This window comes from Mytilus trossulus, chromosome 14 (assembly GCF_036588685.1).
Source record: "Mytilus trossulus isolate FHL-02 chromosome 14, PNRI_Mtr1.1.1.hap1, whole genome shotgun sequence".
NCBI classification, from domain to species: Eukaryota; Metazoa; Mollusca; class Bivalvia; order Mytilida; family Mytilidae; genus Mytilus; species Mytilus trossulus.
Genome location: NC_086386.1, coordinates 27,618,732 through 27,637,555, shown reverse-complemented (window position 1 = coordinate 27,637,555; position 18,824 = coordinate 27,618,732). Strand labels below are relative to the sequence as shown.

Below are 18,824 nucleotides of genomic sequence, written 5' to 3'. Positions count from 1 at the left end.
AAATCATACGCCACAGAAGGACAAAAGAAGCAACTAAAAAGAATAAAAGTCAAACCACAACCATTCAACAGTACACACTTTTGAAAATTTATATTCAGAATTATAACCTCCCCCATCCCTCCACTTATTTAGACAATTTACCGATTTTATGTTAAAATTTATAATGTTTTTCTTTCCTCTGTGAATTATCATGAACTGATAAAATTGTTAAAAGTGCAAAACGTTTATGAATGGGATACAATGGACAAATATCATAGCTGATAAAATAAAATGAACAAGTTCTAATATATATATTGTGAATACTATATAAATGAGGAGATGCGGTGTGATAATCAATGAGACAACCAACCACATCAGTTCAAATGAAGTTGCTGCAAGCAGTTTTAGGTAACTGGACATCACGAATGACAAAAAAATCATGAATTATAGTCAGTAATAAAGGCTCTGACATTAAAAATATGAAACAATTTAACTGTGAAAATTTAACGGCCTAATTTATAACACACAATTTTCGAAAAACAGATTTGACAGACATAAACCAATGACAACCACTGAACTACAGACTCCTGACATGGAATGGGCATATAAAAATCATAGCAGGAATACACTCGTTTGTAAGCGCTCAACCCCCTCCCCCATAACGTAACAATTCAACTTAGGAAGTAACTATAAAAGGCAATCGAAAAATGCATAGCTTTAGATGGACACATATCAGTCAAGCAACAATTCATTCTACAGTACACTTTAAATTAAATTTAATTCAGAATTTTAATGAGTTAACCAAGATCGTGTTTTAATTTCCCAGCTCGGTTTAGAGCAACACTATATATTAACATAACACTGCTTGTAAAACAATATATATCAATTTTGTTGAAGAATTAGCGGTTGAGAAATCACAATGCGCATCATAGACATATAGTACATAATAAACAAAATTAAACAATGGTCAAGCAAAGGCAACAAAATTACATACTCGGCAAAGCCAATAAATTCTTCTGGAATTTTATCTATTTCTTGGGGTTGCTTATACATTTTGAATATCTATTTTGGTTGTGTCTTTGGTAGATTGGGGAAAACAGATATTTTCTTTCGATTGGTGATTGTTTGTGTTTTATTTTGTTCATTTGGAACAGGTTTTTTTAAGTTTCCATTCCGTTTTATTTTTATAGATTTCTTCAATTTCCTGACAATGATTTGTGTGTCTTGTGAGGTTGCTTTAAATTAAAAATTTCTTTAATTACATATTTTACAAACGTATGATTTTCAACTGGTATTCGAAACGCATGTCAACCACCTCTCAGGTTTCACATACACATGCGTGCTTTGAACTTTGAACCCATGGCATGGTATTTCTAACCTCTCAATCTTATTTTTACAAAATCTGTTCATATAATATAAATGAAGTTCAAGGATACAATAAGGTCATAAGTTTATTGACAGTGTCATCATCGTGAATTAAAGTATTATTTTGCGTTCTTCAAAATGGAATATAAAAAAGAAAATTCACACAAATACTGAACTCCGAGGAAAATTCCACACGGAAAGTCTCAAATTAAATGGCCAAATCAAAGGATAAAAAACATCAAACGAATAAACAACAACTATCACATTCCTGATTTGGTACAGGCATTTACAAGTGTAGAAAATGGTGGGTTGAACCTGGTATTAAAATATGCTTCTTAGACAAACAAAATTGAATTGAACGCTGAAACTTAAAGTGTTTGCAAATTCAAATTATGTTACCCCTCAGTGTAAGAAAATGCATCGGGGTAGCTTATATCACACGCCACAGAAGGTAAGACGTGGTTATTAATTTAAGTCTAAAAATCAAACAAAAATCAATGTTAAAGTACACACTTTTTAAGCAAAGTTAAGATTCAGCAACAAACACCCGTTCCAGCTCTTTCACTTTCACAAACTTTGCTGATAGAACGGTTTAATAGTTTTCTTTTTTCTTTGACATATCATGGGTAATGAAATTCGTAATTAGTGTAAAATGTTCATGGATTGATTAACATCTAACAGAAAATATCGTAGAAGAGAAACAAAATGACAACGCCGTAAGTTCGTGAATACTGAACAGTACTTTCACATAACAATCTACCAATTCAATTCCACCATTAGTGATCATTGAGTAGTTAGAATGAATCCATTAATACAAGCAGAAAACATACCTGGCAGAACCAAACAAATATTTTTGAACGAGCTATATATATGATCATATATTTTGTGTTGCTTACTTACGTTTTAAATTTGATTTATTGTTTTGGCTGCATAAAAATGTCGGATATTCATCTTTTATTTTTAGAGATATGGAATAACAGATATATTCCTTTCGGTTTGTGGATGTTTTGTTGTTTTATTGTTGGTATTGTGGTACTTTTCGTTGTGCTTTTGTTTGGTGAGATTTATTGGATTTACTGCTTAGGATTTATGTGTCTTTTGAGTTTTGGTTTTATTTCAACGTCCTATAGGTAGATAATTTACAAAAATATATAATTCCGTTAGCAAAATGTTTAGATTCGGAACTGATGGAATATATTTTCAAAGTTATCACATTCGCATGTTTGCTATATACCTGCGTCTGGCGTAGATTTAAAAGTTTAATCCTGGTATTTATGATGAGTTTATTTATGAATAGACAGCGGGTTGAGATCTCCAAAAGCAAGTTAAACCCCACTGTATTTTTGCTCCTCTTCCAAGTCAGAATCCTGTCGTCTTTGTTACATGTAGACTTGAGTGATTTCAAATCTTAGTTCCTTTATAATATGTTTTCGAGTTCCGTATGACGTCCATACCGGTTCGTTCAGGGGCCAGTTTTAGCTCGCCTCCGAGTGATAATTTTCCCACTAGTGGCCCTCAGTGTTTCGATCCGGTTGTTGTCCCGTAGACACATTCCCTACTTCATCTCTTAATTATTTATTTGAACTTTAAACTTATGGTACTGCCGACCTTTCACATATGTTTCATAAAATCTGTTTAGATAAAGATAACAAAATTCAAGGATAAAAGTTTATGAATGTATTAACAGCATGACAGTGTAGACAGCACGCATATATTCAAGTATTTTTTAGTGGTCTTCTCAAATGAAAGACTCTTATTGTACAATAATTGGTTTGTAAGAAGAATGAAGAATTGATTGCTTAAAATTAAATTTTTCAATAATTATTATGTTTCTTCTCGAAATGTGTAAAAGAACACAGGATATCACCATAGAAACACAGATGTACTAAAAGTCAAACAACAAGTCATTTAACAGAGCACATTGTTAAAAAATTAACATTCAGTCATATACACCAAAACACCAGCCAACCAACCACTTTCAACCTTTTTTCCCAAATTGACCGGTAAAACTAAGTGCTGTATTATGTTTAACAATGCTGCGCAACAAAGACATGCTTCATTGTACTGATTAATTAATATAAAAAATATATTGAACAACAGCCTTGTATATGTTATATACGAAATAAGGTAGTCGATGTTGAAATGTATTATATCCCATATTATTATATTTGTTGTGAATATTTATATATTTTATATTTTACAAAACTAAAAATTCTCCTGTTCATGCACGGCTTAGATATGTTTTTTATTCTAAGCATCCTAAGCCCCTATTATCTAGTCCTCAGAAACAAAATTCCCAACTATAATTATTGATGACTAGTGTTATATGAAAATTGTTTTGCTTAGTTAAATACCGAAATCACAGCTACTTATGTAGAATCCAAATTAGAATAGATTGATGATGTAATAGTGTGCATTTTCACTAGAAGCCCGATTTCAGTCTGAAACGGCCATTTTGGTCTGATCACATCTTGATTGACTGGATTTACCGCTAGAGAAATTCGTCCAGATATTTCAGATCGTTTTAGATCGATAGCCTCATCAGGTAAATCAGTTCGTTAAGGCGTATCAAGACGGAAAAGACTGAATCATCAAGCGGGTTGTTTAGACCCGTTAAGACCGTGTCAGACCAAAACAGACCATGGATACAAAGTTACGTCAAGATGTTGTCAGACCGTGTCCAGTCGTGTTCAGATTTTAATCATTTGGACACAAAACGAGTGAAACTTTCCCATTGTTTATCAGGGGTTGCTCCCCTTTTAAAAATAAAATAAAAGTTAGAAAGAAGACGGTTTATGTTAACTGAAAGTCTACCACGTCCCTTTAATCATGTTAATTAAATAAAAAAAATATTCAATTTGAATTCTTACTACATCCTATTTAACATGTTTTGTATATATTTTAAAAAATAGCTCAAAGTCATACTGCTGAACAAACCGCCGCGAAATGACTAAAAAAAATCAACAGATTGCCGAAATAACATTTATTTATTGAATGTAAGCACCTGAACCTTTATATTAAAGGTTTACAAGTGATTACAATACATGTTTTTGCAATTACAGACTGTCGTGGGTGGTGAAAAATTTGTCATGTTGACGCAATAGATAATTTTTACACCCGTATTAAATAATTACGGATGTCGGCCGTGAACACACAGGCACTAGTTTTTTTTTCTGAGACAGGTGCCAAAAAATTTCCTATATACCTTATTATAATAAGGTATATAGGAATTTTTTTTTCTGAGACAAGTGCCTGTGCGTGAACACTTGAAAACGCGTGATCTTAATAATTATGTTTAATTAAATTTAAGATGTAACATTTTTTAATATTGTAAATGAATGCATTCATTTAACTTTTAATGTTGGCTATATAAATTGCATTTGAGTGAGGCAGGGAAAAATATATATATATATAACTAGAATCTATGTCTTTTCTCGTTTTCCGTTTACTGTCATGCCATTGTCCGTTCATTTTTGCCAGACTCATGCGTTTGACTTTCCATCTTTATTTTTCACTTAGTCTATAATTCGAGAGCCTTTTATAAAAAAAATATTACACACCAGAAGACTTTGTTAAAAGATAAAGTTTGAATATTATAGCAGAAAAAGGACAGTGTACCTGAAGTACATTTGAAGACCAGGTTATATATATTACATGAATACAGCATAATAAAGCTCAGGGGCGTGTCCAGGATATTTGAAAGGGGGGGCGTAGAAAAAAATATTTCGCCGAGCGAAGCGAGGCGAAAACTTTTTTGGACCTTTTTTTGGCTTAAAAACATAAAATAATAGAGAATTACACTAATGTAACGGTTCCTGACTTGGAGCATGTATATTTTATAGTTAAAGTGTCCGGGTGTGACACTTTAACTATAAAATTAATTGTCTACGGTATATTAAAATGATTGGATGGATCTTAACAGCAGTAGACCAATAACGAGAAATTCCAAACTCAAGGGTATAAGGAGTTACTTAACATTTCAATTCCTAGGCCAGGATTTTATGAACAGAGGGGTGATTACGGTTGAGGGTCCACAGGGAAGCTCAGAAGCTCCTGAATTTCAACAATTTAGCATCGAATTATGAAGTAATCCCTCTATTTTTGATTAAGTTCGGGTTTCGTTGAACGACACACATGATACAAGACAAATAAACACTGAAGAATAAAGTTCTTTCGTTCTGAGTATTGCTTTAATGTGGAAATATACATATTTCTAGTATACATGTGCAAACCCTAAAATGAACACAGAAAAATACTGACGGACTCTCATTTTCAATTACTAGAGTGGATTGATTAGAACCATTTTACGTGGATTTCTCATGGCGTAATCTAAGATCTAAGACACCCTGATACGATTTAAAGGTTTTTTGACGGGTTTTTTTTGGACATCGACATCTTTGGCAAATTCTTTAACACATCACCAACAATGGATACTAATCGCATAGTCGAACACGCCGGACTCCGAGAAACGAAATTTTACGGTTGATGATGACCCATCAAATTGGGGAATCAGTATAAAAAGAAATCAGAGTATGTATGATAAATTGCCATTATTCAATACAATACTAGCAGATAATAAAGAAAGTTTTTTTTTTTTTTTTTTTTTTTTTTTTTAAAGGGGGGGCGTACGCCCATTACGCCCTTACCTGGACCCGCCCCTGAAGCTGGTTTAATTTGAATTACTATCCATTAGGGACATTTTCTGACGATAATTAATCAAATCTGACAAGTTTGATTAAAAACGGAAAATAAGCCCGTAAACGATTTAACGTTACCGTACCCTCTTTACTTGTCGCATGTCGGCATCTTCAAATGGCAAATTTATTTTACACAAATTCGTTGACATGCCATGATGGTAGATGGACACTACAGCACAATATAAGCTGAGCTGGAAATTACAATTGGTGAGTAGAAATGAATAACATTTTAAAACATGCCTATCAGACATGAGAATAATCATTGATCCGGCCAAGAGTTTGAAGGAAAGATGTTTACATTTGTTACATTTGTGCATACAGGTATGAATTGACTATCTAATACACCACATTCTTGTACAGTAACTTGTTCAAATGCAAAGTAAGAATTTGGGCTTGTAAAAAAAATTATTCCTGTGATTGGACCCCCCCCCCCTTTTTGGAAGATCAATGCATGATTTGAAAAAGGTACATATAAACTATGGTTTAAATCCTCCCTTTTAAAAAGGGCTGGATACACACCTGTTTATTGCCTAAACCATTGTGTGTATTCACAATGGTTTGGTTGGAGGGGGGAGGGGGGTCTATTACCAGACCTAACCCCCTGATGGAGTAACCCTAGTCCAAAGAATTATGACGTCTGGCAAGGCTATTTTATTTTTTTTCTGAGACGCCTTCCTAGGACGTTGTAGGAAGGCGTCCCAGAAAAAAATTTAAATAGCCTTGCCAAACGTCATAATTATTTGGACTAGAGTAACCCTACATATTCATATTTATTGTATGTTTAATAATGTATTGATAATTGTCACGTCCTAAAATTTGCATGAAATATCTGTCACTGGATTTTTTATAACTCATAACCAACCAATCTTCACATGTATGTTACAATGATGATGCACCTATTTATATAGCCACTGGTGGGTGATGTACAATAATTATAATTTATCACATATTTGTTATGAATACCTTCAAGGCTTGGGTTTGCATATGCAATAACCTCTAAATTGCCGGGGGCAAAAAAAAGAGTATATTGATATTGTGCCCTGATTCCAAATGATGTGACAGCATTGCGTCCTTAACGACAATTTTTTACACTTTTGTGATAAGAAATTTAAGATAATTTTACAGGCATGTTTCATTAAATTGCAGGCGCGGATCCAGAGGGGGGTTCCAGGGGTTGGAACCCTTTCTGTTTTTGAGGATCAATGCATTTGAATTGGGACATGTAATTGGAACCCCCCTTTGTCCTGGTTTTTAAAATGGCTGGACTCTCCCCTGAATTGTTATCAATGATTTGTTTTGCTCTAAATTTTGTAGAACTTAAATATAGCATGTTATAATCTATGCATACCATTGCTTTGTCATGTATGTAGTAATATTCTACAAATTCTATTTTTTTTTCTAATAAAAAAGTATTATTAAAAGAATTTGTTGAATTATTATTACTACAAATATCACAAATCAAATACATGTAGTTACTGTAAATTCAGAAATTATTGCTTGCAAATTATTGCGAATTTTTCATTTTAGACTTAAATGCGATTTTAATTTTTACGATTTTGTGAAAAATCCTGTTTAATTCATATAAAATATCACAAAATGTGCGTTTAAGTTATTGCGTTTACAACTCAGTCGCATTTTTCGCAATAATAAAAACCTCACATTAATTTCTGAATTGACAGTAGTATATAAAATAGTATTAATGCTATTGACTTATTTAATTTTATACATGTTATAGAAGTCGCATGTAATACAAGTTATAAACACTTAATTCTTAATGTAAATTTTTTTTGTAGATAAGATATCACATTGGTTTGAGCATGATTCCCAGCAAGATTATGAAAGGGCATATATATCATATATACATAGGAAATATATAGTGTCACTAAATTACTCTCATACGGTACCTCACCTCTGTAGCTGTAAATTGCGAAACGGTGGATTCATTCATAATTTTGAGTTACTTATTGCAATTGGAAATAACGTTGATAAAGCTAACAGCATTATGCCATGATGTTGATGGGATGTTCTGATTGGACAAAAAGGAAATTGTGAATTGAACAAATAGCAAACTTGAAATTCATAGGAAAAAAAGTAGGAAATTGGAATAATGAAAATTCATAGTTTCAGTGATTATCTTACAATCATCATGATCATTGTCAATACTACAAGTGCATCATCATGATCATATATATCTGAATTCACCTTGGATAATTATACATTTAAAATAAGAATTTGGATATAATAAGAATTTCTGTGCTGGCGTTGCTACTGTTGGCTTCATGTACCACCAGCTGGGAGTGTTAAACCTTTTTGACCTTTCGTGAGGGTCTGTCACGGTCCGTCACAATTGGTTAGTGTCATATATGCATGATTATGGAAGTTTCACCAACCTAGACAAGCTTTACAGCCCTGGCACGGTTGTTGGTTGCACTTAGAGTCAAATGACAGCTTGCTGTATACATTTGTAGTTCAAATAGTCTGAATGAATCTACATGTATGGTGACAATCTTCTAAATTACTGTTCATTCTGAAACTGGCATTTTATACTAGTACATGTAGTAGTCGAACATATTAAACAATACATGTACTTCAAAGTATCAATTTATTTTGTCTCGCCTTACATGAAAGTCATGAAAGTTGGTTGTATATATGCAAGAAATATGTATTTCAGTCTTGGGGTGATGATGTAAGCTATTTTTAATAGAGCTTTACATTTATAAAAGCTAAAAGAGCTGGTTCAAGGAATGAGTGTAAAATATACTGTTACATTTTATTACATGTAATTGGATACATTTTATTGTATATGAGTATCTTGCAAGGTCTACTTGTCTATCAGGTTAGGTTGACCTGACCTTAATTTTATTTCATGGATAATCTAAGTGATTTAGGTTATTTCAGTTTAATACAATGTTAACATGGTTAGGTTTGTTTCTCAGATACTTCGTAATGAAATTAGAGACTGGAAATGGGGAATGTGCCAATAAGACAACAACCTGACTACAGAGCAGACAACAGCAGAAGGTCATCAATGTTTGAATTGTTTCTCAGAAGCTGTAACATGTTGGAAACAAACATAATTTTTGTTTTGCCTAAGGAGATATGGTATCAGGGGTGAATCCAGCCATTTAAAAAAGGGGGGGTTCCCAACCCAAGACAAAAGGGGGGGTTCCAACTATATGTCCCCATTCCATGATCGTCCAAAAAAGGGGGGTTCCAACCCCCTGAACCCTCCCCCTGGATCCACCACTGGGTATGAATTTTGATGAGACGACTTGCATTACTTAAACTATAAACCATGTAGACCAAGTGATTTTCTTTTTAGTCACTATATAATAGGTCACTGCACACCCTTCAGCAAAGACCAAAAACTTAAACTTCATGATGAGCACCCTATAAATGGCTCTGCTTGGAAAGAGCTAGGCTTCTAACAGAGTTAATGTAAAAAATTCAGACGAGAACCCAACAGTGATGACAAACAAATATGTGATAAACAGCAATCAACAAAAACACTACAAACAAAAAATTAAGGGGAGACTATTTAAATATAAAAAAGAAGATGTGGTATGATTGCCAATGAGACAACTCTCCACAAAAGACCAAAATGACACAAACATTAACAATTATAGGTCACCGTACAGCTTTCAACAATGAGCAAAGCCCATACCGCCTAGTCAGCTATAAAAGGCCCCGATAAGAAAAAGTAAAACGATTCAAACCAGAAAACTGACGGCCTTATTTATGAAAATATATGAACAAAAACAAATATGTAACCAAGGATTTGTATAGTGTCTCACTATACAAATCCTTGATGTAACACAAAAACAAACGACAACCACTTAATAACAGGCTCCTGACTTGGGTTTATTTACTTTAATGTAAAGTAAATAAAATTAACTAATGTCTTGTACAAGTATTACCCTGACGTTCCGTGAAAATTGTTTTCAAAAATCTAATGCATAATTCTTTTATGTAATAAACTTATTTAAATAAATTCAGACCTTCACCTGTCTGATCACCAGCATGGCTAAAGGTATTACTCCCAGATGTATTGGCAGGTGACACCTCCAGGTATTCAAGCGATTTCCTGTCGGACTTGCAAGTTCATGCATTATTTCACTTCTGTCAGTGTACACGACCGAAAACTTGAATCTTTCCATTTTAAACTTTCAGGTGCATAGGTAATCATTTGATTATATACATCTCTGTCCTGCGTGTCCGATAGTGATACACTAGTCATTACTGTTTATAAATAACATTTCTGGTGTAAAGAATATTATTCATAAAAATTTAAATAATTCCAAAAAAGAGATTTGATAAAATAAAAATTTGCTTACACATTTTTTCCAATGGTAAATTTGGGGAAATGTAAGTACTCGTTGTCAAAAGTGAAGGCCAGTTTGAAACATACAAGAAAAATTGATTTAACAAAAATATATATATACGCACTTAACGACCATTCTTTTATACGCCTTGATAGAAAGTTACGGAACTATAGATAGTTGCAATTTAAAATTATATACATTTTTACATTGAACATAAGAAAGAAATAAAATTGAGAATGGAAATGGGGAATGTATCGAAGAGGAAGCGGAAGGTCACCAACAGGTCTTCAATGCAATGTAACGAGAAATTCCCGCTCCTGGAGGTGTCCTTTAGCTGGCCCCTAAACAAATATATACAAGTTCAGTGATAATGAACACCATACTAATTTCCAAATTGTACACAAGAAACTAAAATTTAATAATACAAGACTAACAAAGACCAGAGGCTTCTGACTTGGGACAGGCGCAAAAAATGCGGCGGGGTTAAACATGTTTATGAGATCTCAACCCTCCCCCTATACCTCTAGCCAATGTAGTAAAGTAAACGCATAACAATACGTACATTTAAAATTCATTCAATTCAAGAAAAGTCCGAGTCTGATGTCAGAAGATGTAACCAAAGAAAATAAGCAAAATGACAATTAAACATAAATAAACATGCAATTTGCCCCCTCCCTTTTTGGGAAAAAAATTGGTTGCTTATATAGGGAATCACTGAACCGTGACTGGAGCGGTCCCTCTCTTAGGTCAACCGATCGTGCAAGGGCTGTATAGCCAGTCAAGGTCGTTAAAAACTTCCATTTGTTTGTCTCTTAGGTCAGTCAGTGGGCCATCACTTACGAAAATTCCTGGATCCGCCACTGAGCATGTTATCATGGGATGTCGATGGACTATTGTATACCAAAAGAAGAAGAAGAGAACCAATTTGAATTAAAAACAGGTCGATATTTAACCTGCTCTGGTTCGTCGAAGTAATGGTCAAAGTAAAATCACAGATTTCTATTTAAATAAAATTGTTCTCGAACAAAGGAAGAAATTCGTCATCACAATTGTTGGGTATAATGTATTATAATGTAAACATCGTTCTGAAGTACTGTATGCCAAATTTTCTGTTCCAACATGCACGTTATATATATGCTACTGGACGTCCCAAGAGAATTTTCTGTTCCGACATGCATGTTACCAAGAGATGTGAATATTTTCTTGGAAAAGTATTCAGTAACAAAGTTTCAAATTAATATCGGGATTTATTTTCTTTCTTGATATATTCAGTAACAGCAAAAAGAATAACTTGACTGCTTGTCCGCTAAATTGGGCTGTTCTTGCCAGATAAAAGACTTATAGTTATATAACTCGAAAAACTTTTAATTTGTATTTTTTTTTTTAATTTATTTTCATCACTAGATAGCTGAAATTTATTGGGAAACTTGCATTTCGGGCATATTCTTTGCTTCTTAGCTCGAATTAAAGAGTGTTATAAACTTTTTCAAATGTTGAATACGCAACCAACAAATGGAAGTTTTTAACGACCTTGACTGGCTATACAGCCCTTGCACGGTCGGCCCTGGCTTGCGCCTTTTTGGGCATTAAATAATTTAATATGTTTACCATGTGGTAATTTAAATAATTTAGAATAATAAGAAAGTTTAATAAAAACAAAAATTTAAAAGCAAAAATTTGGATAAATAAATGAATAAAAAAAGTAAAAAATTTAAGATTAAGTAAATAATAAAATAATAAAAGAATATAATACGCAACCAAATCTCCAAGTATTATTTATGTTTCTGGTAAAGGCGTTTGATTGGGTATTAGTTTGAGGTAGGCGTGTTTTCGGAAACATTCCTCCAATCAGACCTATTTGACATACATGTGTGCGCTGATGCGTGTACACTGGCTATTGTAACGGCACGTGTGACTGTCTCATATCGAAATCTGTCGAGCGTGACCAATGTTTATTGTAGAATTTTTTGGTCAAATTATTTGACATACAAGTTTTAAATTTGCATTTTGAAAGATTATTTTCGGAAGTTGTCCCGTATATACTATTCTAAAGTGTTAGAGAGAAAAAAACAAGACTTTAAAGGAAAGATACATATCAACGGAGAATATAACCTGAGAAAACTATACTAGTCTACTAGCATAATAGTCAAAGATATAAAACATGTATTATATGGCTCTGATATTAAATTTAACGTGTTCTGGAAAATTTTGACAAAATATAATTGCACGAATTTTTAATCGATCGCTGACCTTTAATTCTAGAAGTGACTTGTGACTGTTATAAACATGCAGAGACAATTCTATGCATTATGGTTTAAGTTTACAATGAACACACTATAGTTATACATTTTCCTTTTAAATATCAAATAGACAATCACCTTTCGGATAGACTTGCTTTTTCTTTCTTTTCGTAAAAATTATCATTCGTCCATTTAGAGACATAAATTACAAGTTATATATGTCTCTGGTTTATTATATTTGATTACTTCAAAAATGCTTCAAAATACTATGAGCCTGTATTGGGGTCCCAACCGATCACACAAAAAAAAGGGGCGAGTTCCAACTATATGTCCCCGTTCAAATGCATTGATCGTCTTATAAGTTTATGACTCAACGGTTTCCTCCAACAATATGGTTTGATAAATTTCTTTCGAAGTTCATTACTTTTCACATACTAAAATAAAATGATATTCATCTTCAATTACTTGTTTATCACACATAATACAAAATCTCGGATATGTCTCAATATTATAAAATCGACAAGTTTCTATATTCAAACAGTGAGCAGATATATGCGGTATTTACAAATGAATGGTTTTATAAATATAATTTACAGCATGATCTTAATAAAATTGTTGGGGTCAAATACATCTATCCAACATACATTTAGGCGAGTCTTCAAAAAATAGTACATTTCACTATTAAAGCTACCGTTTAATCTATCTTTGAATTCAAATTAAAACAAATTCACTTTTTTTTACACCCTGATGTAACCGTATTTTTAAAGTGTTGTCATCCGTATCAATAAATTGTTTAATAAAATTGAAGTGCATGAGTATTATTAACGTCTAGGATAAGTGTGAGATTTCTCTGTTGATGGGAATAAACAAAATTTAGCTGAATTTGTATTATTTGAATTAATGAAAAGGCAAGCTAGTGTGTGTTTGAAATGATATTGTTGAAATGGATTTATAGCATGAAAAATGTGTGTAACTGATTTTACGTTGACTTGGACTGCGAATTTGAAAATAATATATTTGTGAAATCACATTCTACAAGATGACATATTTTGTAAGTACGTTTATTATACTCTATAACCTTTCATTCTAATTATAGTATCTTTGAAATGCATTTTATAGCGGACTATGCGGTATGGGCTTTGCTCATTGTTGACGGCCGTACGGTGACATAAAGTTGTTAATGTCTGTGTAATTTTGGTTTCTTTTGGACAGTTGTCTCATTCGCAATCATACCACATCTTCTCTTTTATATTTATATAGCTATTACTTGCAACTGCCACATGTACATGTTCTAGACTCGTGTCGCTGAAAGAGGCCTCCTTTCAAGTTTGAAAATAGGTGGAAAAAAGCCACACCCACTTATAAGATATATACATGCTCTCAGTCTGACTGTTGCATTTTGAACAAACGAGTGAAAGTCCAGCGCCATGTAGAACAAAATAGTTTCAACATTCATTTATCATTATCATGATCTTGACCTGCATGGATATATGCATTTAACTTGCAACTGTACGGTTAAACAAACCGGTTATTGATGGCTGCACAAAAATCTTTAACCTCAGACAAAACATGAAATTAACTGTTCAGGAAAAACGAAGTCCTTCTAGTAGTAAAATACGGAAAAATGAAAATAAATATATGCAAAATTTTCCCCTGGATACTGTGTGTTGGACATAAAGAAGCCAATGTCCCAATTTCCCGAAATTCCATTATGTTTGACAACGATTTTGATGTAAAACAAAACTTTAACCACAGACTGAACCTACATGCTGAATTAGTCGGCGTGAATGCTGACGACGGAACCTTTATTTTTTACCAATTAATTAAATGAAATTGCGCCATATTTACCTGTAAATATTTTTTTACCTATAGCAAAAGAAAAGCAAATGGTATGTTGTCAGAGCTACCTTAAAAAAATAATAAATCCAGAGCTCTTCAAAATTGAAGAAGAAAACTAAGAAAAGAAAGATTTAAAATATGTGCGTCAGTAAATGTATATAGAGAGAAGAAAACTTCACCGGCTCAACTTAAATTCCAGCCGAATTTCACTGAATAGTGGATGCTATTGGTGTTGTTACAAACAAAGATGATGACTTTGTATTGTGTAACGATCCAGAAAGCGGGATCATTTTATTAGGATGCAAAGCTAATTTAAAATTTAAAGTTTCTGTGTACAATTTCAGAGGAAGTTTTTGCTGGTATCTATAAAATTTGTCCAAAACATTTCAAACAACTTTATACTATACATGCATGGCTTCAAGATAGGACATTATATATGTGTCTATTCTCAACTACAAATACCAGCCTTTAGTTCAATGATGTACAGAGACATTTTAAGGTGTAACGTGTATATTTATACAAGTGAACGTTTTAATTCAGCATACTTTTTGTTATTAAAATGACTTTAACTCCGCCAGTCGGTAAACTGCCGATCCCGAGCGTGGATAAAGAAGGAGGGAAGTCAATCATTTAGTTATTTTATATAAATAAAAAAAAAATGGCGCAATTAGATGATTATTTTATTGGCGCAAATGATACCTATAGTTTTGAAAATTAAGTGGCGCCAAAGAAGTATTGGCGCAATTAAGTTGTGGCGCAAATGAGTTACTTTTTGGCACAAATAGATATCGCCCGAAATAATAGCTTAAACCCTTTCAAACTATTCTATTAATCTCTCCATGCCATATGGCATAGGTTATGATTAGCCCTAGGGGAAAAACAGTCAAATGAATGGATAATTATTACAAGTACGTGTATTCCCGACAAACAATGACAATTACCAAATTCGTTCATTACGTGTAAATGAATGCATTTTGTAAAAACATTAAATCTGTATTTATATAACTGTACAAATCACCCATGCAGAAACATATATACACATGGAAAAAAGTATTGCAACACCTTATTTTTTTAAAACATGAAAAATTAACACATGGCAAGAGTAAAATCTCTTTGTTCTTACTGTGGTATAATCTGGATAATGCAGAGCTAAGGTGTGCATTAACTACCTCAGATAACTGCACAGTTCAAATCTATTTTTACCTTAAGGGGCGGTTCTTGGATTTTGAAAGGGGCGTTATTCTATCAAATTAAAAAAAAATCCCCGAGTGTAGCGAGACTAAAGACAATATTGACGTTTTGAAGCTAAAACACGATACTTTGTCAAATCCAAGGGTTAACGACCTGTTCGCCCCCACCCCTGAGTCTGCCATCTGCCTTGAAATTACGACAAAGATAAACTTCGTGCAAACATCGTAGTTTCAAAATAGGAAAAAGAAATGTTTCTCATTCCTTCAATTTTTTTTTATCTTAAAGCTGGGACATAAACTATTTTATTATATTTTGTGTACAACGTAAATCTATATCAGTGTTTTAAAGTAAAAAAGAAAGTTAAAACAATTTTTGTTAATTTCTGCCCAAAAAGAATTGTATATAAGAATATCCGAATATAAATAAATCAATCTGATTTGATTAGTTTCAGACTCAATGGAATTTATAACGACTTTTTGAATATCCGAATATAAAGGAACTATTTTTGGATCGAATTTAAGGAGGACCATATTTCAGTTTGTTTTAAAACAGGGGGATTAGCTGGAGATCAATCAGACTTCATTTAGACTGACGTGTCTTAAAAAGCAATACAGAAGATAAAAAGAGAATGGGGGGAAGGGGGGGGGGGGGACGGGGTTGCGGGGAGTAAAAGGTTTTGAAAGAGAAACGTATTTTCTGTTTATTATACATTTTAAATTTAGGTAATATAATATCTTCCTCGTTTCTTTTTCTCTCTAAGCATATCATTGAGAAATTCAAAAGCAATTATTCTGATTTAAACTCAATAACCCTTGCAGTTATGTTTTTTTTTTATTCATACACCGAAAGAACACAGTTTGTGAAAGTCTTAATCGTCACCAATTACATGAAAATGGGGAATCGATGTAAAAAAATATACCATTAAATCCCAATTTTAGAATGAGTCTAAATATGAAAAAAAAATATAAATTTTAAACTTACCAAAGTCGTATTTTCGCCTTGCTTTACCCTACAAGAAATTTTCCTAGGATCCGTGGATTGCGGAATGACGTCAACATTTCTAAAACGTTCACGTAAATTGATTGCGTCATGTGTTAAAACAGTTATTGGCCAATCAAATCGGTATATGGAATTTAATCTGCACAGCACGAGATGACCCAATAACCCGAACTCCTACGTCGTTCGGGTTATTGTGTCATCTCGTGCTGTGCAGATTAAATCCCATATACCGACTTGCTTGGTCAATAACTATAACTTAGTCTCTTATTTTGGATGGAATATGATAAAATATTTGTAAAATAATATTGAAACGTAGTTAATGATAACATTGGCTTTAAATCGAACAAAAAATGTATGAAAAAAAAGTTTTTTTCGAACTAAAATTTTTATAACAAAATGAAGTGTTTTTTGTACAAAAAAATGCATTTTACAAGTTTTACTGTAGACGAACTTTACAATGTCAGACATTTCAAAATTAATTTTTAGAAGATTGTTCACATCATGGTTGGTCGTTATACGCCAAAGAATTAGTACTTTGAGCGCAGCTTCCATTCAATACGACGAAAGCAAGCGATCCATGGTAAAAAAAAACATTTAAAGGGCACATATTTATCTTTCGTCTGACAGCACGTATACACCGCAGTTATCGTGAATTATATAAACATAACTATAAAAAAAAAAATAAATAACATTATTTTTTTAAGACAAAACAGAGAAAAGAACTGATAAGTGCGGGTATTCCATGCGCCTTGCCTCCTTTATGTTTCGATATTTTAGAAATTAATTATTCTTTTATCTATGATAACACGCGAAAACTACACCGGTGAGTTCCATATATGTCTTCAACTTACAGCTGGTCCTGAAAATGCATGAAATATTTGCCACTGGACTTTTAACAACCAACAATCAATCACACTACAACTTAAAGTATATATAGTAGTGAAATACAAAATGAATATTATAATGATACAATTAGCAAAATAAATAGAATACAAATACACACTACTTTATTTAACTGACATAATTTAAAGGAATACTCTGTAAACTATATAAGTAGAGAAGCGAAAAGTTTCTTTTGAATACTTAACAAACTTCCGAACAGTTCATGTTTTTTTGCTCAATTTAAAATCTTGAAAACATAAGCATGTATATTAAAAACTGACGATCAGACATCACTAATACGTGTATACACAAATTCATTAATTCTTTATTAACGTTTAGCCCTACGGCACCTTTCTATTAAGAATGATGATGAGAGTAATTGTAATATATAATAGGCATGTACTTTCTTACGTTACGGATCATTGATTTTGTTACCTGTTGACCCGGTTGATTTCTAGCACGTGCCATCGAACTCAACCATTTTAACTAAAATAGATTTTGTTTAAGTTAACGCCATATGTATACTTGTTTAAGTTAACGCCATATGTATACTAAGTACAGTATACCTATCATATGGATTAGAAAATGCATATTATACGGTGATACTTTAACACTGTCCCGACAGAGACTGAATGAATGCAGTATGATGATCAGGTTTCGGGATCCGAGAAGTCTTTTTTCGAATTTCCGGATGTCGGGAATATTTTTTTCCAACTTAAATAGAGTAAATCTCACTAAATTAATACAAATGCAAACAAAAAGCAACAGCTTCAACGGTTAACTAGGACATATATCAACAGAAAACGAATTAAAGCAAATGTCATACATAAAACCAAAATATGCATGTGTTAATTTGCCTCCGGTGCATTTCTGTGGATCCTTAACTTTTTTAGGTTACGTTAAGAATTTTCCGTTACTAATCTTCAAATACGAAAAACATTTTCACCGGTGTTCACAACATTTTAAGGTTTATGGCATACATTCTGGTGTGTATACAATTAACATACGTCCTTGCATTTAATAACCAATATACATTTATATAAACTAACATTTATTAAAAAATAAACAACATATATAGACGAATAATTTATTAGTTCCTCGACAAAACAAGAAAAGAAATAAAGAATCAACAGAAGATTTAATTTTTCTTTGTAATTAATCAAAATAATACTTCAAACAAATCCTAATATAAAAAAAAACCATATATACAAATTAATCTAAAATGCATTATCGAGTAGAAGGGGCGCAACTCGTGTTATCAAACCGGTATACTAAACGGATCTAAACAGGGTCTGAACATGTTGAACGTA

At 32.7% G+C, this 18,824-nt stretch overlaps 1 protein-coding gene and 1 long non-coding RNA gene across 2 annotated transcripts in view; both read left to right on the top strand.

Moving 5' to 3' along the window:
* LOC134696441 (glycine receptor subunit alpha-2-like) overlaps positions 1-18,824 on the top strand; it is a 54,201-nt gene that overhangs the window by 17,459 nt on the left and 17,918 nt on the right. The window lies entirely within an intron of this gene.
* Positions 6,019-8,635, top strand: LOC134696641 (uncharacterized). Its single transcript, XR_010102978.1, has 2 exons — positions 6,019-6,248; positions 7,835-8,635. It is a non-coding gene; the product is annotated as an uncharacterized LOC134696641 (long non-coding RNA).